At 45.2% G+C, this 27,243-nt stretch overlaps 2 long non-coding RNA genes across 11 annotated transcripts in view; one reads left to right on the forward strand and one right to left on the reverse strand.

Moving 5' to 3' along the window:
* The window catches only part of LOC131838049 (uncharacterized), a 17,958-nt gene extending 15,127 nt beyond the window's left edge, over positions 1–2,831 (reverse strand). The window contains exons 1-2 of the long non-coding RNA XR_009356444.1: positions 2,694–2,831; positions 1,562–1,741 (exon numbers count right to left, since the gene is read on the reverse strand). This is a non-coding gene — a long non-coding RNA (uncharacterized LOC131838049). The remainder of the gene's footprint in view (positions 1–1,561; positions 1,742–2,693) is intronic.
* Positions 1,742–27,243, forward strand: LOC131838048 (uncharacterized). Of its 10 annotated transcripts, none has more exons than XR_009356443.1 (7): positions 1,742–2,339; positions 2,633–2,865; positions 7,198–7,344; positions 14,098–15,674; positions 19,101–19,916; positions 20,706–25,011; positions 25,510–27,243. It is a non-coding gene; the product is annotated as an uncharacterized LOC131838048 (long non-coding RNA). The 10 variants fall into 10 exon arrangements; XR_009356439.1 differs by having other exon boundaries at positions 1,746–2,339; positions 14,098–14,733; positions 15,562–15,674; positions 19,101–25,011; XR_009356441.1 differs by having other exon boundaries at positions 1,747–2,339; positions 2,576–2,865; positions 19,101–25,011.

The following is a 27,243-nucleotide window of genomic DNA, read 5'->3' on the forward strand; positions in this document are numbered from 1 at the left end:
CCTTACACTTGAGAGTTTCTCAGATATTTTATAGCTAATTAAGATTTTAGGTTATACATTATATATGCTATTGCTATGAATGCACAGATATCCTGGGTCACGTGAGTTCTCCCTTGTAATTGTGGTCACAAATCATGCTGCTTTACGTGTTTGGATCCTGTTGATTTTCTCCTTCTGTTCCCTCTTCTTACAATTTCTTTCCCCACCCCCGTCTGGCTAATAAATACTTACTAATTTTAAGGACTTTGTTAAACAGAATCCTATTTATGAAGCCTTTTCTGATAGAACTGACCATTCTATTGTTCATGCTCTTGTGACACAAAACCCTACAATATTTCAGTAACCTGGTCTGACTGTACTTCCAACATAGGAAACCCTTTTGATGGTAGGGATTATATTGAATCATCTCTTTACCCCTGTTCTCCAAGAAACATAACAAATGGTTAAATAATTCTTTGTTGTGGGGCACCTGGGTGGCTCAGTGGGTTAAAGCCTCTGCCTTCAGCTCCGGTCATGATCCCAAGGTTCTGGGATCGAGTCCCGCATTGGACTGTCTGCTCAGTGGGGAGCCTGCTTCCTCCTCTCCCTCTGCCTGCCTCTCTGCCTACTTGTGATCTGTCTGTCAAATAAATAAATAAAAATCTTTAAAAAAATAACTCTTTGTTGAATAATTGTTTGAATATATATCTGCATAGTAGGATTCCCAATCATGGCTCAGTGATTGTCCGTTTTATAGTGAAAACATGGGCTTACAAGTATAGAGCAGAGTGTAACATCACTTTAACATCTAATGAAAATGAGGACATTTTGAGGTACCTAGTTAAGGTTTTTAGTTTAGGTAAAGCAACCGGTTTCAAGTACTTGACTCCTAAGTAATATATTTTTTTTTTTGTCCCTCGGTATCTATTTTCCTCCCCATACATTATTAATAACACAAATAGTATATATTAAAAAGCCGGGGCGCCTAAGTGGCTCAGTGGGTTAAGCCGCTGCCTTCGGCTCAGGTCATGATCTCAGGGTCCTGGGATCGAGCCCCGCATCGGGCTCTCTGCTCGGCAAGGAGCCTGCTTCCCTCTCTCTCTCTCTGCCTGCCTCTCTGCCTGCTTGTGATCTCTCTCTGTCAAATAATACATAAAATCTTTAAAAAAAAAAAAAAGCCAAAGTGCCATATTTGAGTCAGGAAAACCCAGACTTGAATCTCAGCTTTACTCAGGCTGTGTGGCTTTGGACAAGTACTTCTACTGAAGCTCAGTTTATTCGTCAGCAGAATGAAGAACTCATTAAACCGTGATGCTGGTTGTGCGGGTTAATGGGGTCTGTTCTCGGCACAGACTCCGGAGACGCTCAATAAATGTCAAAGGCTCACCCATCTCACCCATCTCCTTGATAAGCGTTCTCAAGTTTATCATAAATACCCAATTCGGAAAACCCATGACTTGCTAGGTCTGTTCATTTTCCGTGTTTCTCTATTTTCAAGAAAAATACCCAACCTAAACCTTAAACATCATTCATGCCACTGATTGGTCCGATTGGTGCTGGGGGTAGGACACGAAAAGGATACTTTTCCGTCTCGTTTCTTTGTCCCAACTTCTGTTACATGTTCCCGGAGGCAAATCTTCATTTGAAAAGTGCTTCAAAGACAAGCATGACCAGTGAACAGCACAGCTTAAGTAGAGGACACTGGGTTCTAGCACTTCATTGCTATCTAAGGTAAACACAGCATCACAGATGCACTGACGTCCTAAAGCAGGAGCAGAAAGTGAATGTATTACTTGGTCAACGAGAGCGTGGTGGCACACCGTCTTCACCCGTCCAGGCCCCCCAGCCCTCGCTACTAGCCAGCTATGCATTTCCTGAGCACGCTGTCCCCTGCTGCACAAGGGCTTCTTCAGAAGGTTGCCCTGGAGAAGCCCGGAGTCCCGCCTTGCCCCTGCTTCGCTCTCTCCACAGCCCCACCTCCAGGACTGATGCCCAGAGCACAGGAGCCCCTTCCTCTGTCTCCAGCAGGAACAAACTCTGCAGGGAGGGGGTTGCCACCTGGGTCTCCCCGGGGGATCACCCAGAGCCCTGCTTGTACTGATCTCCCCTACTCCCTTACCAGTTGGTTTCTCTAGGAAGAATTTTCGTAATAAATACTTGCCCTAAACCCTCCTCATCTCAAGGTCTGTTTCTGGGCAACTCAACTGAAAATGAAAGCAAACCAAGGAAGGAAAAGGGCCTAAGTGAGTGTAGGGGCACGAAATCAGTGCACGGGGAAAGAAGAGGCTGTGCAGAGACACCGAAGCAAGGCAGACGGCAGCCCGGCGTCCTTAGGAGTCTCCTAGTTCAGACCATTCCAGGTATGGGGTATGGACCTGGGGGGTAGGGAGCCTTGATTCTGACAAGCTGATGAGAGAAAGTGTCCCACAGAGCCCAGAGGGGAAAAGATCCTTTGTGAGGATGTTTAGAATCACAAATGAGTGTGGGCAAATTTTGAACTCCTTCAGGGACATTCTCGTGACAGCGCAGGCAAACGGGATGGACAGGAAGACCTGATGTCAGGGAGGGCCCGGTTACCTGTATTTTTCCCCGACAGGCTTCTGAGGTAAGAGGATGCTTTATCGTATAAATATTTACGTTCCTCTGTGCTCAGCACACCTTGCCTACGCAAGACAAGCTGGAGACATGGGACCTGAACAGGAATGGTCACAGACCTGTATAGTGCTGCCACTCCCGCCTCGTGTGCTGGGAAACAGTGTGTGTCCACCGCGGGGAGAGAAGACATCAGTCCTTCTTCAGCCTGTTTTTACAAGCACTGAAAGACACCCGCCGATGCCCAGCTGCTGTTCAATGCTGTCCTACATAAAGACAATCATTTCCTGGTAGGTATGTGTCTAGAAAGAATAAAATTTCCCTTTTGTGGTGTATGACCTAAGTTTTTCTCTCTCAAGTGAGGGTGAGGCAGGGCGGGGCAGGTGGATTTGAGGACAGTGGAGCAAGCATAGTCGGTGCCATCTGAAGAATGCGGGAAATACAAAACAAAACAAAACAAAACAAAAGACCACACCTAAGTCCTAAGCGCAGTGACTCTGGGATATTTCTGCAAATAATGAGAACATTTATGGGAAATATTTCAAATCATAGCCCTGAAAATGGAAGTGTGCATTTATCTAATAAGGTGGCTCTTTTATTATTAAAGGTTAAATAAATACTTTCAGTAATAGAAACAGCTAACAGAAATGTCTCTCAGGGAAGGGAAAATCATTCCATTTAATTGTATTCCATTTTTGCCCCTGGAGGTTCATCCTGGGGACAATCTCTGGGCTGAGTGTAGGTAAATCCGTAGTGGTTGCCTCTCATTACTCTGATGGATGCTGGTTGCCAAAGTTGAAATATTTTTAGTTTCAGACCAGTTGCCACTAGAGTCAAAAGCCCTAATTGTTCATTTAGCCACAGTCTTCTTGGTGAGGAAAGGGTGGCATGGGTAGAGAAAAGCCTTGTGCCCCCGAGGCCATTGTTCTGGAAGGTGTGGGACTCCCAGAAGCCACGGAGCTGCCTGGGTACAGATAAGACCCAGCTACCTTGTCATTACGATTATGACTATGACTATGATTGTCTCCAGTGCCATGAAGCTCCTCTCCAAAGCGCTGGTTTCATTATTTTACAAATAAGATCCTTCAACGTATCAGGATTCCTCACCATGGTAGGCTAGGAACAGGTGAGCTACGTGTGTGCCTTGATAACTGCCAAACTGATCGAGGGTGAGGCTCCCCTTTCCATGCTCTGCCCGCCCCCGGCCATTAAGGCAGGACACTTCCTCGCAATACATCAGGCCAACAGAGTATAAATGTGCTTAGTAAATATTAACGGTTTCATCTCGTGCTTCAACTGTGAAAACAAATGACCAGAGACGCCGTTCACATAGTAGCGAGGAGGTCAAAATCTCTCCGTGCAGATACTCCACGCGCGACTATTACAATACACTTTTCACAGAGGGCTTATTTATGGGAACTTATCATGAGTCGTGGTAATTCATAACACCATATTCTATGGAAAATTCCATTCTCGACTTGGAGCGAATCCTAGACACACAGCACTCGCTTTTGATTAACGAGCGCCATAAACACACGCCCCAACAGGTGTAATACAGTAGTTTATAGCCTCAGCCTGCAATGGCAGATGCACTTTTTCCTTTGTAAAACAAGGGAAGGGGCGTAGAACGAAATCTTCGGAGCTCTCAGCAAGACAGAGCTGGGCGCAGCCGTCTTGGGGACGGTCTCGTTACCCGCTTATCGGGGTCTGGTCTCTTCCGTCTTCAGCGTCTGCGCTATGCCTTCTTCGGCTGCTCTATAAATACCTTCCTAATTTGAATTAAGATAATGTGCTATCTGCACTTGTGAGATGTGGCAAAACGCAGTTTGTACTCACTTCAAATCTCACCAAGTCAGAGAGCGGTTTTGCATTCCAGATAGAGCTAAAAATATTCCCCCATTAAAATAGTAATCATCATTAAAATTAGCTCACTGATTTTGCTGATTAATTTCTCAGCGACAAGTACGCTTTCTAAAAAGTTTCAATTAAACATTTTTTTGACAAAACTAGATTTTTAAAATGTAAACTATCTAAGAAGAAAGAGGTTGTGAAGGAAATAAAAATAGAAAATTTGAATCTACTGTAATTCGTACAGGCTTTTTAAAATTCGCTCTCAGAAACCGGAGAGGGCAGACGATGGGCATGGTTGTCGTAACTGGAGTAGGGACCTGAGGTCCCCGGTCCTCATTTTGGCGGGGTGACTCGCATACCTTGGGAAGGTGGTGTATTTTTGTCTGTACAGGAGAAGTACACTCGTGGGCATAATAAGTATGCGGGCCATCGGAGCCGCCCTTGTGAGATTTACACGTTTCTGTGCACCCGACTTCCCTGCACACCCTGCACACCCCAGTTCAGTGGACGGTCGTACGGCAGCTCCCGCGTAAAGGTGCACTTTATAGGCCCGGCTGAGACAAAAGACTGTGGCTCCCCAGACACAATTTGCACAATCCTTTTTCTGTCTGTGGTATCCTTACTTAGCCTCTATGTTTCGTTACTATGTTCTTATGTTATATGGGGTTAAAGACATCAACAGGCAAAAATACAGTTGTTGTTTTTTTAAATTCTATTTGTTGAGAAAGAGAAAGAGAGAGCATGAGCATGGGGAGAGGCAGAGGGAGAGGGAGAAGCACACTCCTCACTGAGCAGGGAGCCGGACTCAGGGCTCGATCCCAGGACCCCAAATCACGACCTGAGCTGAAGGCAGACGCTGAACCAACCGAGCCACCCAGGCTCTCTAAAATACAGTTTTGGTCAACCCTATTGCAAACTGTGTTTTCCTCGAATCCATTAAGCAAATCAACCCCTGACTATAATCTTAAGTAAACAGGCTAAAACAAATGCCTCTGGTTTTAAAATACATTGACTATGTTTAAACTAAAAAAGGGGACACTAGTTATAAGACAGAAGCCTGTTGAGAAAAGTATAGAATTCAGAGATCAGGAGGAAATTATAATGGGCAGTTGTGTTTAATGTTTGTGTATCACTCGGTACTAGTTAAGGCAATAAAGCATCCCTTAGTTATGAATGTTGAAGTTTTCACGTTATTTATAACGGACATACACTCCAAAGCCACAGTTAAAGCCAGTGTGTCCGCAATGAGTACTGTATTGTAATGGGCACGGAGATACTTCTGACCCTTCTCAAATAACGTGGAGATAACCGGCAGATCCAGAAAAGACGTAGATGCGTAACAGAATGATCTGGTGTAGGGCAGGCAAGAAACGGCGGCCTGGAATCCAAGGGTGTCCACACTTCCTCAAAAACAAGACTCGCATTTCTTTTGCATTAAGAAGACACTGACAATGGGCAGTTCTGTATGTCTTACTTTCAAATGAAGCTATCACGGCCTCCAGCTGGTTTTAATAATCTTTTAGAGTATTCTTTAGAGCTTTAGTGAGTTATTTTCCAAAATTTTTTGAGACTATGTCATTTGAGGAACACACATCTTACTCTATCATCTTTTGAACATGTTTATTGCAAGAGATATTAAACCGGATATCACAAAAGGTCACTCAGGTGTTCTGTGACGCTGTGTCCGAGTTGTTTACGATCTGAGAAAAGATCACCTGATATCTCTCCTGTAACTGGACATGCAAATCGGGTCTGGCATAAGGGATTCCATGAGGAATTATCAGAATGAAGTCATCTGTGTATGTGGGTGCATGCGGATTGGTAGATAGAGACAATGAGGCAAAATATCTCATTCGCCACTTATTTTCAAGTCTTGGCTCTTCCTTAAATCCGGAAACATATCGTAGTAAAGATTCTGATCTATTTTAAATCTACCATATCCATGTGTATTTCCAGCTTTCACCTTTGCATCTTGCAAATCGTCTTCCTTCCAGTTCCTGAAATAATTAGAATATAAAACAGGAATGTTCCTGACCTTCCGGAGGCGTCCCGTCGAACTCAGACCCTAATCTAAGCCCTGGGCCCTGGCCTCTCCCTCCGCCTGTGGCCCTCCGGTCCTCACTGAGCTCCAGCCCCCGCCTACACCACTCCCCGCCCTCTTCAAGTCGCCTGTTCCTTCCCGTTCTTCTCCCCAGGGTGACCTTCCCCTGTTCTTTGCAGAACAGCTTTGCTCAGGGGACTCTCTGGGGCACCCAGGACTCCCCGGAAAGCTCGGTGACTGCCTGGAGCTGGAGCCAGTGTGTGAAGCTCAGCTTCCGTCCCTCTCACCGAGCCAGCTCTGGGGGCAGCGTGGTCTCCAGAGCCCGCTGGGAAAACAGGGCTCCCCTGAGCCTCCAGCTTCTCTTTCTCAATTTTGCTGCCTGGCTCCCAGCCTGGCTCCTCGTGGAGGGAGTCTCTGACGGGTAATTTCCGTATTAATCCTCCTCTCCCGGCACACCCTCGGAGGAACGTGAGCGCAGACAAAGTCCCTGGGCGTCTCAAAGGCCACCTTCCAACCCCTTCCCCAGGTCCCATTCAGGGGCTCTGGGGGCCCCAGAGAACCCCAAGGGAATGACATCCTCAGATCTACGTTTTTATGTTGTCTGGCTTCATTCACTTTATGGCACTTGTCTAAGATTATGCCTCGTTTAATTGGGTTTCATTCTCCCTGCCGTGTTATAGCACCAGGAAAACAGCAATGTCTCACCCTTCACTACTGTGCTTCATGGTCCCCAGAACACCCCACAGGACGGCAGGCTCTGCATCGCTGGAGGGAGTCGAGAGATGGTCTAGAAGGAGAAGGTTGACCTCTCTTTGCCTGAGGTGTCAGGTCTCCAAGGTGGATTCTTGCCTCTCGCTTCCCCCAATCCAGCACTGAGAACGGTGAGCTGTGGGTTTCTGGGGGGTCAGCACAGAGCCTGTGCGGATTCATGAGGGAATGAATGAGTGGCGTCCTCAATCCGTGGGTTAGACGTGCCTAATGCCTTTCCTGGTGCCCAGATCCAAACCACTGTGGGAGAATCACATCAGTACGTGAGGCTGCTGCCAGGCTCGGAGATGTTCTCCGCCGAGGTGAACTGGGGCAAGCACCCCTGTCAGCACGCCCAGGTAGCTGTCAGGGAGATTGGCGTGTGACCAGGCCAGTTGTCCTGGGGGTCAGAGGCCACGGCGTCTGTTTCGCACACTCCCCAGGGAGGAGGTAGGTGCGGGAGAGGCGGGCAGAAGGAAAGCGAGCCGTGGCCTCAGGACGTCTCACCCCCTAGCGAAGGCCTGTGACAGAGCATGCAGACGAACAGAAGTCACAGTTGCGTGGTAAGTCTGTGTCTGGTGACGCAGTAAGCCAGATGATACAGGAATTCCACGGAAATTTACTGAGCATTTTCTATGATCTAAGCACTGGTCTGGGTGTTGGGGATATAAAAGTGTACACAACAGATGCCTTTACTGCTTTCTTTTGGTTTATATCTTGTTGACTGAGAAAGACAAAAGCCATGTCCTAAAACCCATAGTGAACCGGGAAGAGCGACAGCGACAGGACTGCGTGGGAGGGGCATAGTGGGCAGAGGACATCCTCTGAGCGGAGTTGAAGGCAGCCAGGGCTCAGTCCCTGCAAACATCCATGGGAAGCAGGGACTGGAGGTGCAAAGGCCCCGTCTCGGCAGCGGGACGGCAGGGAAGCAAGATGACCAAGTAGTGTTATGGGGCTCCATTGACACAAGGCTAAAGAGCCTGGGGTACTTTCCTTCAGGACCCAACCCCGTAAAGGAGTATCCGTTTCCATACACACATGATTGCTCTTGAGTGAAAGGCTGAGTCAGACCTCCCTTTTCTGTCCTACCTCAGTAGCGGAACAGTAAATGGCAACCCAGAAACCCAGTTTCGGTTATTCTTACAGGAGCTTTAGAGTGAGTTATGGATTCGTCTGGGGAAATGTCAGAACTTGGAGCTCTAGAGATTGGCAGCGAAGTAGAATTTAGGTGTGACACTCCGTCATAAAACTCAATCTAGAAATAGCGAAGACCTCTTTCTCACCGTATAGATTAATCGGGGAGTAACCATGGACATGAAACAACTATTCGCCGCGTACCAAAAAGGTTCTCTGTGAGAGCCCTACATACTATGGTTTCCTTGGGAGCCGTGAAAATGGGCTGTGGTCCCCTCCAGAGGAAACCAGAGCTGTGGTTTCCCATTGTGTGCCGTATACAGTGAAATTTTGTTTGGTTTTAGTTCATAAACATTTGTGCAACATGATGGTCAACAATCAGATTCGCTTCTCAGTCCTATCAAACGGAGGGTACCCTGGTGGATTGGAAAATATGTATGGATAACTGGATTGTGTGCACGTGTGTGTGTGTGTGTGTGTGTGTGTGTGTGTGTGAAGAATATGGTTGTGTGAGTGCATACCATATGGTCCAAGCCCTCCCTGCTCTAGTCCATCTCTATTCAAGGCCCAAGTCCTATAGGGACAGATGAGCATGCTTCGAGCATCTGGCCCAGCGTCCTGCAGATGTGGCCACTTAGGAATTGTGTGCTGAGGATGGTGATTAAGTTGATGACAAATCTGTGTGTTGAGTAGAAAGAGCTTATTGATTAGTTTCTGGACTTGTTACCCAGCTTTAAAAAAAAAAAAAATGGGGCTTTGCTCTTTTCATTTGTTTTGGAATGAGCAAGTTCTGTCATATACTTAAACCACGAAGGCTGCATTAAAATTAACACATTCTAACCTTGCTGGGATGTGTGTGTGTGCTAGGATTCTTGGCTGATGTCTTCTGGGGTGTCCAGGAAGCAGCCAGCTGGCAGAGGAAGGAGGGGAAAGCTGTAAGGTGTTCTCATGGAGCGGGGGCTCTGAGTGTATTTCTGTGCATCTTACAGTCTTTATGTAATTTCTCAATCCTGGGACTCAGAAAAATGCCCAGGTCAGCACTTGGCACACCCCTCCAGCTAGAATATCCCTCACTAAATCTTGCTGTAATGGATGTGATTTAAATATTAAAAAAAAAAAAAAAAAGGAACTGGAGAAATCCTTTGTAAGCATCTGAGCAGAGCTGCATGTGAATCAGAGCACTCTGCCTCGCTCCAGGTTTCCTTTATGTAGGCTGAGTGCTTGAAATCTTTCCAAGAACCCCGCCACCCTTGCACAAACTCTGTTTATGACGGCAGCTCCTGGGATGACTTACATTCTGTTCTCTGTGTTACTCAAAGAAGAAGCGGTACCTATTCCATTGAGCTATTGCAAGGAATTCAAGAAATAGGAGACCGGGAGATGGAGCCCTACAGAGCAAGGCTTCAGAGGGGGTGGGTTTCAACACTGTGAAGCCGGGATGATAGGTTTTTCCTAAAAGGCAGGATTAAATAGGAAGGAGATGGCTGTCCCTGGTTCCCAGGAAAATTCCACTTTTGGAGAAAGTTGCTGTTATCAATAGGCTGGGATTTCAGATAATCAAGTGTCTGATTGGAGCATCATTTGTACGAGGTGGCCATGATAACTCTAAGAAGGAATGTTCATTTTAGTTTCCAGTTCTGCTGTAGTCAGGATTTTCATTCAACTAAGACCGTGTTCATCGATTGCATTTTGTGCCAATAGATGAAGAAGGTAATCAGCCTTTCTTCCAGGCACTCCGAGGGCACCGCTGCCCAGAACCACACAGACTTCACTAGTGGTGCCAGCAGTGGGGTTCACTTCACGTTTTATACAGGGTTGGGATTTTGGGTATTCATTATAAAATATAAGAAAGATGTGGGCAATAATATAATGAACTGCCAGATTTATCAAGTCTTCACGGTAAGATATACACATTTCAAACTTTTTTTTTTTAAGAAAATTAAAATTTACCGGTAAGTTTGAAGTGCCTTACTGAGCCTTTCCTCCCCCTTAGAGGTCACGAACACCCTGAGTTTGTCATCCCATTCCTATTTTATGCTACACTCACGTGTTGTGTTCACAAATTCTATACTGAGTTGTTTTGTCTGTTTTTCAAGTTTTCTTGCTCAAGTGTGGTTTACACGCAGGGTTACGTGAGTTTCAGGTGTAAAATACAAGGACTTAATTCTATACATTTCTCAGTGCTCTTGACCCCCTCCGTGTCGTGTGCTTTACCTATGCCCCCTCCCCCCCACTCCACTCGCGCAACCACCAGTTTGTCTCTGTATTTAAAAAAGTCTGGTTTTTTGCCTCTTTGTTCTTTGTTTGTTCATTCCACCCATGAGTGGAATCATACGGCTTTTTTCTTCCTCTGACTGATTGACTTCACTTAGCATGATACCCTCTAGGGCCATCCGTGTTGTCGCAAATGGCAAGATTTCACTCTTTTTTACGGTGCATATTGTCTTGTATGTATATATACCACATCCTCCTTGTCCATCCGTGGGTCTGTGCGTACTTGGGTTGATTCCGGATGGCGGCTAGTGTAGATAATGATACAGTAATCATGCGAGTGGCGAATGGGGCGGGGGTAGCAGAGAGAGAAGGACAAGCAGACTCCACACTGAGCACAGAGCCCAACGCAGGGCTCAAACCCAGAACCCTGAGATGGTGACTGGAGCCCAAACCAAGAGCTGGACACTTAACCAACTGAGCCACGCCCTCTATTTTTCATCTTTTGAGGAACCTCCCTATTGTTTTCCTCAGCGGCTGCACCAATTTGCATTCCCACCAACAGTGAAAGACCCTTCCTTTTTGTCCACACCCTCACTAACGCTTGTTGTTTCTTGTGCTGTTGACTTTAGCCATTCTGACAGGTGTGAGGTGGTATCTCACTGTGGTTTTGATTTGCATTTCCCTGAGGATCAGTGACGTTGAGCAACTTTTCGTGTGACTGTTGACCATGTATACGGTCTTCTTTGGAGAAACACCTACTCAGGTCCTCTGCCCACTTTAAATCAGATTAAATATTTTGGGTCTACTTTTCATTTTAAATGTTCATGTGCCTTATAGTCCATTGCTTAGGCAGCTTTTTCCAGAAAGTTTCGGTGAATATATGTATCACATGAGCAATCTTTTGAATGGTTACATGGTATTTTGCTGCATCAATTTCCCTGTTTGCCGTTATGCTCATGTGCACCAGTTCTAACCAGTGCTGGTAGGAAAGGCCCCCTTTTTCCGGGGCCACCTTTTTTAAGAGCATGCGTTGGGGACCCACTGACCTACATGCATCTAAGCAGTCCAGAAAGCAGGCTTATGTACACTGTGCCCCAGTCCACCGAGAGAACTGCATGGCTGAGAGTGTTTGCCCCTACAGCCTTGATCTTGGAAGTAGAAGCCGGGAGGAGCTTAGCACAACCCACACCACATCACACAAGCGTGAGATGGTGGGATTCTTTGGCCAGCTTCTGAAGATATCAGTAATGAAGACATGGTCCACAGCTCTGTACATGTGAAATCCCCCCAAAATGTTCCTTCTTCAGGAAGCCATTGAGTTAATGTTCCATTTCTAGCTTTTAAAAACGAAAATAAATAAATAAAAGTGTATTATATTGGCTGATTATACTTTAATGTATCCAGTTAGAATTCAAGGAAGAATTAAATGCTCCTGAGGGAAACACAAAGGTCGCTACAAAAGGGCAGCCATGAGAGCAGCACTGGACCGGGGACATCTGGCCGCCCTCTGCCCCTCTGTTGCAATGTCGGCTCCGGCTCTGGGGCCGGGCTCCCTCCACCACCACCTCCCTGCACTCACACTCCCGCGTCCTAGTGCGGCTTACCCGCTCCCGGAGCTCTGGTCTGTCTCCCCTGGCGCAGATCCTGCTTTCCCCGCTCCACTTCCTGGGCTGTCTCCCCCAAGTCACCTTTCTTCTGACACTTCAAACACACAGCAAAAGTTTAGCTCTCCCCTTACATTCCATGAAACTGTCTTACCTGATTGCTCTATTTTTTTTCCTTTTTTTAATAGATTATGTATTTATTTATTTGACAGAGAGAGAGAGATCACAAGCAGGCAGAGAGGCGGGCAGAGAGAGAGGGGGAAGCAGGCTCCCTGCTGAGCAGAGAGCCCGATGCGGGTCTGGATCCCAGGACCCTGCTATCATGAACTGAGCCAAAGACAGAGGCTTAACCCACTGATCCACCCAGGCGCCCCTTCCACGATTGCTCTTTTCATCATATATGGAGTCTCCCCTTGTTTCAGAGAGGCAACACTGTATCATATTTTTATGGATATTTATCGTTATTTTTGTAAACAAGATTTCCTGTGCTTCTTTGAAGGTTCTGTTGCCAGACTTTCCCTTTGTTACAGTTTGCCTGTTTATTCTCTTTTTTTTTTTTAAAGTTAAGTTCAAGGCTTTTCTCAAATACCTACAAATGCAATTTCACAGTAAAACTGAATGTTCATCTTCAGTTTTATTGGATGCTGCCAAACCATTCTCCTAGAGACTGTAGCATGTCAATGTCGGGAACAGAGAAGACTATTCCTCACCCTCACCCACCAGGGCTGATCATCGCTGGTGCCCAGGATACAGCACAAAACCAGCCTTCACGCCCAGACTTCCCGATGTCTCAGGGGATGAGACTCCGACACTGAGCACCCTGGACCCCTTTAATGTTGTGTGTTCCATCTGGTTCTTGACTGATGTACCTTAGTGTTAAATGTCTCCTCCTCAACTGCTTACATTTTTAGACCTTTAATATATACTTTGGTCTTTCTTGGATAAGACATATATTCTTTTTGGGGTGGATTTTTTTTTTCCCATTGAAATAATTCTTTTTTAGAATTGTTTTATGTATATTTATTTTAAATCTGGCTAGCAAATAAAAATGAGGCATAGGATTAACATACTTCTTACTGCTTTTGTTTGTAAAATTCAACATTTTAGATCTCTTGAAAAGAAATGTGTGGTGAGTTTCAGTAAAAGACCCTTTATTCTCTTATTTGTGCTTTCTGCATAGATCTATTTATCCAGTAATACGAATGGGAAAGCCCCGTGCTATACAGACTTATTTCAGCTGCTCATGCTGGTACTTTCTGTCCTTATAGGATGTGAAATATTCTCATGGGAAAGCAGAAACATGCTTATTGGCATTTCTAAAGGGCAGTTATATGAAAGAATATCTTTGCAGGACTAGGGTACTCATTTGAAAGACTAGAGCTAATGAGGATGAATTTAATTCACTTTCTTTGAGAAAAATCTTCAGTGGTAAATTTTGAAAGATGAGGGAAGAATTTGTGTTACTTTCAAATAAAATGCGATTTTTTTAATCTAGATTTTTCACTTGGACCAAATCAGAAACATATTTATCATTATTCTCTCTCCCTGGGTCACATAGACACATACACATGCCAAAACTCTTCCATCAAAGTCTAACACTTCCTTACCCGAATGGAGTACTATTTTTATCAGACAATTCAATTATGAAATGACTTTCATTTTCATTATCTAAATTATTTATTTCTCTCTATATACATATGTATGTGTACAGATAGATAGATCTTTTGTTTATTATAGTATCTATATTCTATATAGATATATATCCTGCTATATATTCTATATAGATATATATCCTATCCTATATATATCTATATATAGATAGATAGATATAACGTGCTGAAGGTTAACTTGAGAAAATGAAGAAATTATCTTTGGTAATTATTATGGGAAATTATAGGAGAAAAATGATTTTATCAGTTTTCTTTTTGTTTGCAGCTTGTTGGACATGTATTTTGTGGATTACCATAAAACCCAATGTTTGCATATTTGTTGCTATGAAACTGGAGATGAAGTTTCTTCAAGAATATTTACTTCTGGAGACATTTCTGCTTCTCCTCGGCTCCATGTGCTGGACGAGAGCAGTCTGGTGGGCAGGGGTGACCCACAGAGAGCTGGTGGAAAGGAGACATCCCTTTCCTGACTGGGCCGCAGGATATCGGGGCCTGCTTGCCTGGACCAAGACTTGCTCCAGGATTGTGATGGGTCAACATTATGCGTCAACTCAACTGATTCACAGGGGGCCCAGCCATCCAGTTAAATGTTACTCTGGGCAGGTCTGTGAGGGAGTTTCCAGATGAGCCTGGCATTTGAATCTGTGGACTGAGCAAAGAAGATCCCCCTCCCAATGTGGGGGCTCACCCAATCTCTCTAGGGCCTGAAGAAGACAAAATGTGCAGCAAAGTCGAATGTGCTCTCTCTGCCTGACAGTGGGAGCTGGGACACCAGGCTTCTCCTGTCTTTGGACTGGCATTGACTCCAGCAGCCTTCCCAGGTCTCCAGCTTGGCGGACCGTAGGATTCCTCAGCCTGTATAACAGCATGGGCCAGCTCCTTGTCGTAAATCTTCTGCAGGGTAGCCCAGTGGTTGTGCTTCTCTGGAGAACTCTAATACAAGAGTCATTTAATATTAATATCTGAAAGAAGCAAGATTCAGACAGTATACTTTTAAAACATCCAAGGAGAAGCTGAGATGAGAAAACAAATATTGACTCATCTTAGTACATAATAGGCGTTTACCCTGTAATAAGGGAAGTAAAATTTTAGAAAGAGGAAACTGCCTCGAAACTATGACTTGTGAAAATGTATAACTAAAACAACCTTTAAAACTAGTTAACCAGTCCCCCCCTTTTTTTTTCTTCCAAGAACATCCATTATGACATTTTCTAATCAAAAATCAAACACTTAGAATAAGGGACTTTGTTAAATATTACCAAAACTGGTTATTTGAGAGAATATAATTTTAACCATTTCTATACTACATCAGAAATTCTGTGACAATTGCTTTTGAATTGACTTAGGTTACTTTCTTGATGTATTAGTGATGGTCATTATTCTATTTAGGAAGAAAAAAAAAACCAAACAAACAACAACTAGGACACCTGGGCGGCTCAGTCAGTTAAGTGTTTGCCTTCAGCTCATATCATGATCTGAGGTGATGCGATTAAGGCCCAAGTTGTCTGGCTCCCAGCTCAGAAAGAAAACTTGGTTCATACATGGTATACAAAATATTAATACAGAATATCCACTAGTTCTTTAAAGTCTTGGGGTTTGTTTTAATATTATTTTGAGAATTGAAAAAAAAAAAATTACTCCCATGACTTCTACCTGAATCAATAGAACAAAAAGCCAAATGGCACTAAAAGAGTGAGTCTGCTCTTTCTCCCGTCTCCTTTCCTCCCAGAATCTGCATCAGACCTCACCTCGGAAGGGACCAGTGCACACTCAGTAAGACTGTTCTCTCTCCTTACAAGTAATCTTGTGTGAAGACCTCAGGAATCGTCTTTCTTCATCCAGGTATTTGTCAAGGAAATCTGCCCCACCTGAAATATTTCCTTGTCCCTTTCAATGACACATGTATCACAGAAGCAGGAAGCATTACCCCTGAAATCCTAAATTCTCTTCAAGTCTAGTTCTTACAGGAGGAACCCTCCAGATATTTCTATGTCTTTGGCTGTATACTATTGATTGGCCCAACCTCTTCCTAACATCTTACTTCTCCTATGATTTAACTTTGCTTCATTTCTCTGCTTTCCAGGATTCATATTTTCCTAAAAGTTAGTCATGGCTGTACCCTCTTCTACACTTTCTAGTGATCACTAAGGGTTAAAAAAAAATTTAAAAAATCAATGAAAATCCCCAACACACCACATTCCAATTAGACATGGTCAAAACCAAACAAGTTTGCCAGTCCTAGTTGAAGTATCTCTTTTGTTGACTAGGACCTGTGTCTCGAGGCTAGTGCAGATCAGTCAGGACTATTTGTGTTGTATGTGCCAACAAACCCAACTTAAACCTGCTTAACAAAGATGGAAAAACCTCAGCTCATGTAACGAGGTGTCTACAGGTGGAGCTGTTTTAGAATGGACTTGATGCAGGGCTCAAACTGTCTTACTAAGATCCCAGGGCAGCCTGCGCTGCCCCATGCCTTTCCACTGGCACCATTAAGCCCAGAGTCCTCTTCAAAAGTCAGCAGCACACATTTTCTCACTATTTGGGGCACCCGGCTCTTCAGCAATCATTACATTCGAGGGGCGTGGGATGTACTGATTATTTCAGCTGACTGATCCAACCCAGGGGGCTTGCTGTGGGGCCTATCCCGCCAAAATAGGAAAAAAGGAGAGGCTTCTTTTATTGAGATTTTGGGTTCTTTTATTACCAAAAGTAGGAGAATAGATGTCGGTCAGCTAAAAATTAATGTTCTGAAATTGGAGTCTAAGGATATTTGGGGGTTTGTGAATTGACTTCAAAGAGTCTTGAAATTATATGTCAAAAAGATATAAGGGAAAACATCCATTTTTAAAAAAATATTTAATTGGCCTCAAATTAATGGCCACCACCCGCGAGTCTGTTAGAAAGGAGCTTAAATATAATAATATGCCAAAGACATATCATCACTATCAATTATCTGTGATTACTTTTCTTTCTTTCTTTGAATAGCCCATTTTTCAACAGATGAGGATGCTTGATACATATTACTTGATTTAGATAGATGTTTAGAAAATCAACGAGACATTTGTATTCCATTGTGGCAAGAAATAAGGTTATTATAAAGAGATTACCTAAAATAAATATATGACTTTGTATTCTGTGAGCCTGCTTTTAATAGTTTCTCTTTTCATTAGTGGGAACAAATAAAACATTGTAAGAGAGATCAAGAGCACTGGAAACACTGGAAAAGAGAAATGCAAGACAGTAAACTTGTAATAAACTGTCCTTTAATGGGACCATTCTGCAAATACTTTAAAAATCGTAATAGTAATAATGGCAATCATAATAATTAGGACTTTCAGTCTGTAGTGTCTTCCTACTAAGGCCTATAAAGCATTTCGATATAATGGGATAACATTCACGACAAAGGAATAGCCCTAGCCATAAATGTCCACAGCACTTAAGCACTAATGAGGAACTCTGGCGCTCCCTGGCTTGTGAAAGCATTTGCTCTAAGTACTTCTCAAAGCTAGGAGCACAGTCAGTGTTAGCTGGAAGCAGGGAGAGGGAAAAGCAGGTGAACGGGTTCAGCAGACAAGGCACAGAGTCTTTTTCACTGGTCATCAGCGACAGGGAGCCCTGGATCCACAGTGTTTCATGCCCCCCTGAATCTCGTTATCATACTCAGAAGTTGGCCAAGCCTCCTCTCCCCCCATCTGCTGGTGGCTGCCTCACATAGCTCAGGACTTCATCTTTTTCTTGGAGTAAGCTAACTGACTCAAACTAGAGGGAGATTTCTGAAACACAAATCGGACATCGCATTTCTTAAAATTTTAAGTGTCCCTCAAGTTCATTCAGGGTGAATGCTCCCTGCCTCCCACAACTGTGCTCTGTCTAATTTTCTAATTGGTGGTCTTAGGAATGGAATCCTAGCTCTGGAGTTGGCCAGACCCTGATCTCAAAGCTCTGGGGCTTTGAGAACCCCTTAGCATGTTTATGCACCAACTTCACCTATAAAACTAACATAAAAACGAACCCTACTTTGTTGACATGCTCTGAGAATTAAGGGAGAAATGAGGGGCTCAAGGGACCCCAGCACAAGTATTCACTGAGATGTCTGGCCGAGATCGTCCTCTCTGAAGAGCTCCATGGGAGCTGGATATCAGTGGTGCTTGAAGTCCACCTTCATCCAGTGCTGAGCTGATGGGGAGCCCTGAAGGCCACCCATTGGCTGAGTCATAGAGCTAACTTAAAGGCTCCGACACCAGCATCATGCATACACACGGGAGCACTCAGAGAAGAGTAATTCAAAGGGGTGGGGGTTTGAACTTGGGCTTATAGAGCATCTTAGCAAAAGAGCAATACGTTTGTACAGAAGTGGCAAGACTAAGGAAAAAAATTTTGAGTTCCTAGTGCAGCAAGTTATAGGGAGGTGAGTCTCTGGGGACAGTGAAAGATAAAGCCTAGTTAGTGAGGTTTGCTGTGTAGACCCTCTGTGTCATCTCCAGCCTGATCGGAGTCTAGGGTTAATTCTGGTGATTAACTTCTGTCTTTCCTGGAGGGGGCATGGAGCACCTTTATAAAGTTATGTGCTATTTTGAGGCCAATGAGGCAGACGGCTTTTCTTCTACCGGCTCCTTCTCCGTCATCTTCAGCTTAGAATAACCCTTCTGCTAACGTGGCACAACTTGGGGGGGACATCATCGGAACCCCTTCCATGTCTCTGATGCTCTCTTGGAGTTCAGTCCGTCCCGACCCGCTCAGTAGCCACCGTACTCATGGATCACGTGAGATGCTGGATAAACGGACGACTGACCAACGACCCTCCGTTTGTCCGGCTTTATTCCTTTGCCTTCTGAGATCTTCTCCTTCTGTCTCCTTTGAAATCTTTCTTTCCTCCCCTCCTCTTAATTGCAGTTCCCTGAGAATTCATCTCTGACCCTTCTTCTCTTCCAATCCTGCCGACTGACCCTTTTCTGGAGCCCAGGGTCTCACCCCTGAACCCCAGGGCCGCGCACCCCCACCGGAGGCGAGCGAGCCCCACCCCCACCATCATCCAGGTTCCCACCTGCTCCCTCCCTGCCTTCCTCCTCCCTCATAGAGGAAGCCAGACGTGCCTTGGTCACCCTCCTGAGGAACAGTTCCCGCCTGTTCCTCAGCACCTCCTGCCCAGTCACATCTACATATCCCTCAGCTCTGGCTCTGCATTCCCCGAAGCTGCCTGAGCTCAGCTTCTCGTCACATAGTCCTGGGATTGCCCCAGCAGCCTGAGCCTGGCTCTTCCTGTCACAGATTTCACCCTCCTAGACGTATTGTATCTTCTGGGAGCTGAGCGTTCATATGAAATGCAAATTTTATGCCTGAGTAAAGGACTGAGCATCATACCATCTTCCTCAACCTCCCGGACTGAAACTGCAACTTGGGTCTGAGGAGGGGATGCCCCTTCCCCGCCCGTAGGAGGTAACCCCGGCACTGTCTGTGGCTTCTGGGGTGCAGCAAGTGTTACTCTCCTGCAGGAAGCTCTTTGATACCTGTGCCCAATTAAGGGCTCCTGGAACTCGGGGGACACAGTGACTCTCCACACATGGGCCCCCAGAGGGGAGACCAGATGACCAGTCTGAGAAAGGATAGACAACACTGGCTCCCTCTGGCTCCTCCCCATCTTAGAGGCCTGCTTCTCTGTTGCTTTGGTCTAAAGGACAACAGGATCTTCTACCTTAAGATGTGCAGCTCTGGCATACTGGTTCCTCTGAGCTGAAGGCTTTGGAAGAGATGCCGGGGGAGACTTTCTCTGAACTCCCCACACTGTGTGAAGACGGATCCTCCAAAAGGACCTCAGTGTACTCAGCCCCTTCCCAAGAGTTTCACCAACCAAAAGATTGACTTGTCACACGAGAGGAGACATGAAGCGGACCCCCCGGCACCCAGACAGACTGTCACAAACCCTTACCTTCCCATCTCTTCTGCTAAGGGACCAGCCATGTCCCTGAAGCTATTCACTCCCCTGAGATGCCTCCACCAGCCCCTGTCCCTACGAGGATGGCATGTGGGCCTGAACCTAAGGCACCCAGAGTGTTGTTCATCAACCTCGGTATCTCCCGTGTGCATGTGAGATATCCATAGTAATTTGCTTTTTTTTTTTTTTTTCTTGTCCATCTGTCTTCTATTATAGGAGTGTCATCCAAGAACTCTAAAGAGTAGAGGGGAATTATTTTTCCTCCCCCACAGTACCCAGTGTCTCATAGTGTTAGTGAAAGGACCCCTTCCGTTTGACCACAGGCCTTCTTTCTCCAAACACAAAACGGGATATTTGGGCATCAGAGGACAGATCTGAGCACTCAATGCCAGGCTGTTGCACAATATCCTGTCCTGCCCTTTGGCATTCACAGGATGTGATTCAGCCTCAGAGAAGCCGAGTCTGGGTCCCGACTGCTGGTTTACTCTGCACATTCAGTCCCGTCTGCATGCCGCGGCGGGCCCTCCCCCAGAGTCCTCCTGCAGCTCTGTCCCCCCGCCTAGACCATACATTCCTGCAGGCCAGACATGAAGTCTGAACTATTTGGGGCCTGTCAGAGCTTAGCAGAGTACCTAGCATGCAGCCATCACCCCACAAGCGTTGAATGAGTGAAACCCATTGCCTCCTATTTCGATTTATCGTCATCAGGCAGGCAATTCTTCCACGGCTCAGTAATGAAATTACTGTTTTAATTATTCTTGTAAGTCAGAGATGTGGATTAGTTTTTCCCAAACTGTTGCCTGGACAGAGTGAATTGTACAGGTAAGAGCAGGTGACCAGGCCCACAGACCTGAGAAGGCAGGTGTGTATCGTAGCAGTTGCTCCCGGTCAGACCTGGTGCTGAAGATGCTACAAGCACCCCCACTTCTTTCTCTCAACAGCCCCAGGAAGCAGGTCTTACCCCATCATCTCCTGAGGCTGCTGAGGCTTGGAGACCAAGTGACTTGTAGATCTGTCTCCACATCCTGCCCAAGCAGCTCAACAGAGACCCCTCGGGAGGGGTCCTGTTGACACCAGGGGGACTTGGAAACAGGAGACGCAGCCTTGAACCCCCAGCGTGATGCTCTTCTGATGCTTGGACCCACGTGCCCTGACACTGCATAATACTCCCAGAGTAATTAAAAGTGGTATTTCAATATTTATCACAATGATTCTTTTCAATGCCTTTTAGTTTCCCGGGACATATTTATTTTTTCATTACTTTCTAAGGGAAGCAAGTAATTATTAGGTAGTACATTAACTTTATTAAAATCATTAAAACTCATGGAAACGCCAAATATTTCAAGTAACGAGCAGGATTCAGTATAAAGAATACGGCTTCTTTGAAATGCTACTTGAGGAGGTGTGATTACCAAGAACACAAACAAACGAGAAACAAAGATGATCACCAGAGCTCCCAGTAAGAATACAAGTATTGTGGGAACCCAGGTCAGGAAGGTACTTCTGAGGGGTGAAAAGGCCAAATAAGATGTTAGGCGTAGTTCATGTGATGCTGTCAGGTCAGACTGAAGCCACCAGTGTATTAACCTGATATTTGGGCCTCGGCTATAGAATGGATATTTACCGTGCTTTGGTTTAAATGTTGTTAAAACTGTGCACAAGATCATAAACGGAAAAAACCGTGAGGCCATCATGAGCATGAATGTGGTGGGAAGAATCCTTTCTTTAAAACCCAGATGGGGAGTGTCTTCCTGTGAAATTCATTATTTCCACATTCTCATGTTTGGGTCTGAGGGCCTCGGTATCGATGTGTACAATTTTGAAATATTAATTACAGTTGGGAATTTTTTTATAACATTAATAAAAGCCTTGTGTATGGGACATTTTCCCAAAAATGTAAGAAACTCCCCACCCCACCCCCTCAAACTTCCCGCCTTCCCTCCTCCTAATTCTCAACCCTTTTGGAATATGTGCAAAACATTTCCAAGCACAGAATGTACTTTTCTTCAGTGTAGTCAGTTTTTCCTCATGACCATTTATATAAACCTTGGTAATGTTGAGAACAGAGAATTCCTGCAGCAACATAAATAGCTCGTAAGAACTCTGCCCTTGCCCCCCACCCCACCGAGGGAATAATGTTTGTAATTACGGGATGCTGTTAGGGGCCCGTAACCAACAGACGCCGGCATGGCCACTCCTATTTCCTTTGGCTGGTCAGCGATTCCGGCACAGAGGCACAGCCAGCGTTGAGCCGATGACGGGGGGCACCCTGGGGTTGGTGGCACTGTCTAGTGCTAGACATACAGCCCATGTTCACCAGGAAGATATGAACAGCGATAAGAAGAGAATCATCCCCAAATTGAGATGCAGGAACTAGGAAGTCCTCTCAAAATGGTTGAGGGGTCCTCATAGAGGGTGGCATCTCAGCTCTGGTTTGGGGGAAGCATGTGGAAACGCCCCAAAGGAAACAATATGCTGGACGACTCAAATTATGGCCTTGGAACAAACATAGATTTCCTGAAAATCCAGATAATACTTTTTGTTCTACCATTTTCTCCTTTTGATCAGGGTTAGGTTCACTGGAAAACACAAAGTTTTCAGGCTTCACTGTTCATAATCCATTTTCTTCTCCCCAAACCCACTTCCTGGTGGACTGCATGAACTTTTTAACAAACAATGGATATCTCAACAATCCCCACTGGTTTGGTGGGAGCAGCTCAACACAAAACAATTACCTTTCATCGGCATGATGAAATGAGGCTGTAGGAGGTACTCATAACTCTCTAGAAGGCTCCATCTTCTTTTTTTAAATTGTATTTTATTTTAAAGATTTTATTTACTTGAGAGAGAGAGAGAGAGAGGGAGCACAAGTAGGAGGAGGGGCAGAGGGAGAAGCAGACTTCCTGCTTCCTGCGGGGCTCTATCCTGGACCCTGAGATCATGACTTGAGCCTAAGGCAGATGCTTAACCGACTGAGCCACCCAGGAGCCCCAGAACGCTCCTTTCTGTGATGATCTGGTTCAGGGGGTACTGTCCCACACAGGGAGGGAAGTATCCAGATGTCTTCAGGTCTACATGATAGAAGTATAAATTCAGTTCTCCCTACGTTGCGTCATTACCACGAATTTATTGTGACACCTTTATTTTAAATATCCACGAATACACAGTATTGTCTCATGGGGGCTTGGTTTATGACTGCAGAGAAAAGAAGGGCTTTGGGATGCCGAAGTTCACCGGGTAACTATGGGTTTCTGTAAACACGTATGAGGGATGTGTGGGCCTCTGTGGAGAGCTGAGCAGAGCTGTACCCTGACTCCACGTCACCTTTGATTGCCCACACTGATGCTATGATACTGCTCTGGAGTCCATGTCACAACTTTCTGTTTTATTTCAAAAGAAGGTAGACGTCTCTGTAAATAATCACGGTATTTTCCCTCCTTAGAAAACACTGGTGCAATGGTGCGTATTCTTTTTTTTTTTTTCCCCCAGTTACCAAAAATCCTTCACTGAAATGGAAAGACAATCATCATGTTTAATATTCTTTTATCACAGATAGGAATCTTATCCCTCAGCTGCTTTTGGATGATTCCTTCACTCTTTAAAATCTCCAAGTTTTTGTTTAACTACTTCGCATTGCCTTTTAACCTGTCAATGAACTCTCTCTTTTTTAGAATTGGAAAGAGTAAAACAAACAAACAAACAAACAAACAAAAAAGCCTTTATAATAAGAGAAGATTCTGGTTTTATTTATGCCATGGCGAGGCCTTTAATTATAAACATAGAGTGGGATTTTCTCCAGCCCACCCCAATACTCAATGAAACAGTTGGCATAGATGATTCTAAACACTGACAACCAACAAGTCACCACCAAAGTCCACCAGCAAGTTCAAGACGGTAGTGGGAACAGCCAGAGCAGAAAGAAGGAGGGGAACCAGAATCTCCATCAGAACCATCCCGCAGAGCCCCTCGAGGGCAGTGTACGTGGCTCAGGGCTGCCTCTGACCACCAGCAGCCCACTCTGCCCTTCCTTGGTTTTCAGTGAGGTTTTGCCTTTCAGGGCCCAGATGGGCTTCATCATTGGGAGACACTCAGGATCAGAGGAGATGTCCCTCTATAATCATTCCCTCTGACCTGAGCTCCTGTCAAGCACTTATCTCTCTGTGGACGATGGCCACAGGGGCCTCCCTAGAGGTCTTTGTGCCCTTCTCCTGGGAGGTCTGAATCTTGGTTCCCACTCCCCATCTCGTGCCTTGTTCCCTTCTTATCACGTGGTTTGATCAGATCACTGTTCTTGAACATCTCTTCTTTCAAATTTAATCTGTGCTTGTGGAAACTTTCTCTCTTCCTGTGAACCCGGGAGAGAGGAGGAGTGGGGGACTTCTGTTTTTCTTCCACGGCCAACAGAACTAAAATGATCACTCACTCCTTTCGCCACCAGCTCCAGAGTCTCCTTATGTCACCCCAGTCCTACTCCACACAACTGGAGTGCTCTCCAGGTAGAGCATGGCTATTTTACAGTGGTAGGATGCAAAATGTGCTCCTATTTAATAGGCACAATGAAATCATCACCTTCCAAATACTGTCTTTCCTTTTTCTACTTTTTCCCCCCTAAGCATACAGAAAAAAAAAAAAAAATGTTCTTTCTTATCAGAGTCTAACATGGAGAATAGGCTGAGATATTCCTGTCGCTGAGTTTTATCATACATGCCACATGGAATGTATCTTCACAGTCCTTCTTTGACGGTGCTCCGTGCCCTCACCGCCTTATGTTGATGACAAACGTCTAGCATTTCGGGAGCACAGCCATGTACGCTTTGCATGAATACAAGGGACAGGACCCAGAGATTGAAGTATTAAATAAGTCTTTTAAACATGCTTCTGGACACACAAGATCATTGACTCTACTGCCTTAAATGTGTTCATCAAGGAGCCTGTGTGGTTCTGCTGAAAGTGAAGCCCGAAGGCGACCATATTTGCTACATGGAACCATTTATACACAGTTTGCACATCAAGGGTGAGCACCTGATCCAAGCCGGCCAGGTAGGCTGGTCTGGAGCCTATACTTGTAAGGTCCAAAAATTCTCTCTCAGCACTTGGGCCTGAGACTACAGAGAAAAGGAGATACAATAAGCCCTGCTTATCTTCAGTTTTGCTTTCCATGGCTTCAGTGACCGCCCCCATAACCACACTCCAGAGCAGATGGTCCTCAAGGACAGTCCACCCCTCCACCCCAGTGCATCTCATCAGGTGGGTGTTTTATCACCTCACATCATCACCAGGAGAAGGGTGAAGACAGTGGAAGAGGCTCTTTTGAAAGAAAGACCACATTCACATAACTTTCATTACAGTACATTGTTACAATCATTCTGCTTCATCATTAGATGCTATTGTTGGTCTCTTAATGTAATACACAAGTTAAACTTTATCACAGGTACCCATGCCTAGGGAAAGACATGGTACACATAGCATTTGGAACTATCCCTGGTTCTAGGCATCCTCTGGGAGGGTTGGAACATATCCCCTCAGGTCAGGGGTAATGTCTGTAGTTAACAATGGAAGCTGAAATACTAACAAAAATTATGGTCAACCTTCGAAAGTACAACAAGCTATTCCTGTCCCCAAAGACATTAATTTCATAGATGATCCTTATTTTTTCCGAAAGGAGATGCCTAAACTAAAAATATTAACACCATTTTGAAAATGTGACGGTATCTTTCAAAATGTCTGGGATGGTTGTCTTTGCAGGATTTGGCAAGAAAAATATGAAGAGACTAAATGGGAAAATAAGCTGCTTTCACCGGAGACACAGCTAAAGAACAGTTGGCTAACTGAAACCATTTTCCTTTGACATTTCCTGCCTCTCTTGAACAAAAGGTTCCCAGACTCTCCACAGCTTGACTCTGAATGAGCTCAACGATTAATTTATCCGACGAAAGGTGCTCCATGCCTCACTATGCCCTTCGAACAAAGAGAAATTGATTCTTCAATATCATTGTTTTCACATGGTAAGTGGTAGCACAAATGGTTCATTTATAATTCTCTAGGCATAAACCTTTAGGTTATGGCAGGTGTTTGAAATACTTCAAGCTGTTTATCATGATCTCATCAGCAGCACCCAGACAAAGAACTCATCTTACCAATTCTGGAGTAGAAACGTTAAAACAAAACAAGGTGACTTTCATTTGTCTGCCTGCCCCGTCAAGGATGGCTGTGCCTCTGCATGGGGAAGACCTTCCAATACTGCATATGTTTTAGATCGTGTATTCTTGAAGAATGCTGGCCACGTCCAGCTTCATGACTGACCAGGAGCTGCCGTTGATCTTAGGTGGTTTGTCAGCTCTGCTCTGGTCTTAATTATCTGAGTTTCAGGGAATGCTTCATCCAGTAATACACATACAGTAATGTGTGACTTGATGGAGTTGTAATGAATGGGCTGACTTGTGCAAGAGTCTATTTGTGTCCCTGTCAAATTCACATGTTGAAACCTAACCCCAGTGTGATGGTATGAGGAGGCAGGGCCTTGGGGAGGCTACTAGGTCATGAGACCTAGGCTTGGTACCCTTCCAGAAGGGATCCCAGAGAGCTCCCTTGCCCCTTCCATGCACTCATTATAGCGGAGGTAGTGAGAAGACGCTGTCTGTGAACCAGGAACTGGGTCCTTACTAGATACCGGATCTGCTGGCCCCTTGATCCCAGGCTTTCAGCCTCCAGAACTGCAAGAAGTATATTTCTCTTGTGTATAAGCCAGACTGGATATCTACGGTATTTTGTTGTAGCAGCCTGAAGGGACAAAGACAAATCGTGTTTCCCAAAAGATATGCTGAAGTCCTTACCCTCAGCACCTGTAAACATGAACTTATTTAGAAACAGGGCCTTTGCAGATAATCAGGTTAAGATGATGAGGTCATCCTGGAGTATGATGGCATCCTTGTAAGATGTGAAGAGACATGAACCCAAGGAGACGGCCGTCTGAAGAGAGGCGGAGACTGCAGGATGCATCTACAAGCCAGGGATCGCTGGCGGCCAGCAGAGGCTGAGGGAGAGGCAAGGAACAGACCCTTCCTCCGAGCTCCCAAGCCCAGGGAACCAAGCCTGATGAACTTTGATTTCAGACTTCTGGCTTCCAAAGATGTGAGAAAACGCATGTCTGCTGTTTAAAGATGACCAGTTCATAGTAATTCATTATAGCAGCCTTAGGAAACTCATACATGTGGAAAAGAATGGATTTTTTCTATATGAAGTTAATACATAAAACAATGTTTTAAAAAGAGAAACACTTCTTGAAATACGGTTAAGATTACTGAGTATCTGGGACGCCTGGGTGGCTCAGGTGGTTAAGCAGCTGCCTTCGGCTCAGGTCATGATCCCAGCGTCCTGGGATTGAGTCCCACATTGGACTCCTTGCTCGGCGGGGAGCCTGCTTCTCCCTCTGCCTCTGCCTGCCATTCTGTCTGCCTGTGCTCGCTCTCATTCCCTCTC

The sequence above is a fragment of the Mustela lutreola genome, chromosome 8 (assembly GCF_030435805.1).
Source record: "Mustela lutreola isolate mMusLut2 chromosome 8, mMusLut2.pri, whole genome shotgun sequence".
Classification (NCBI taxonomy): domain Eukaryota; kingdom Metazoa; phylum Chordata; class Mammalia; order Carnivora; family Mustelidae; genus Mustela; species Mustela lutreola.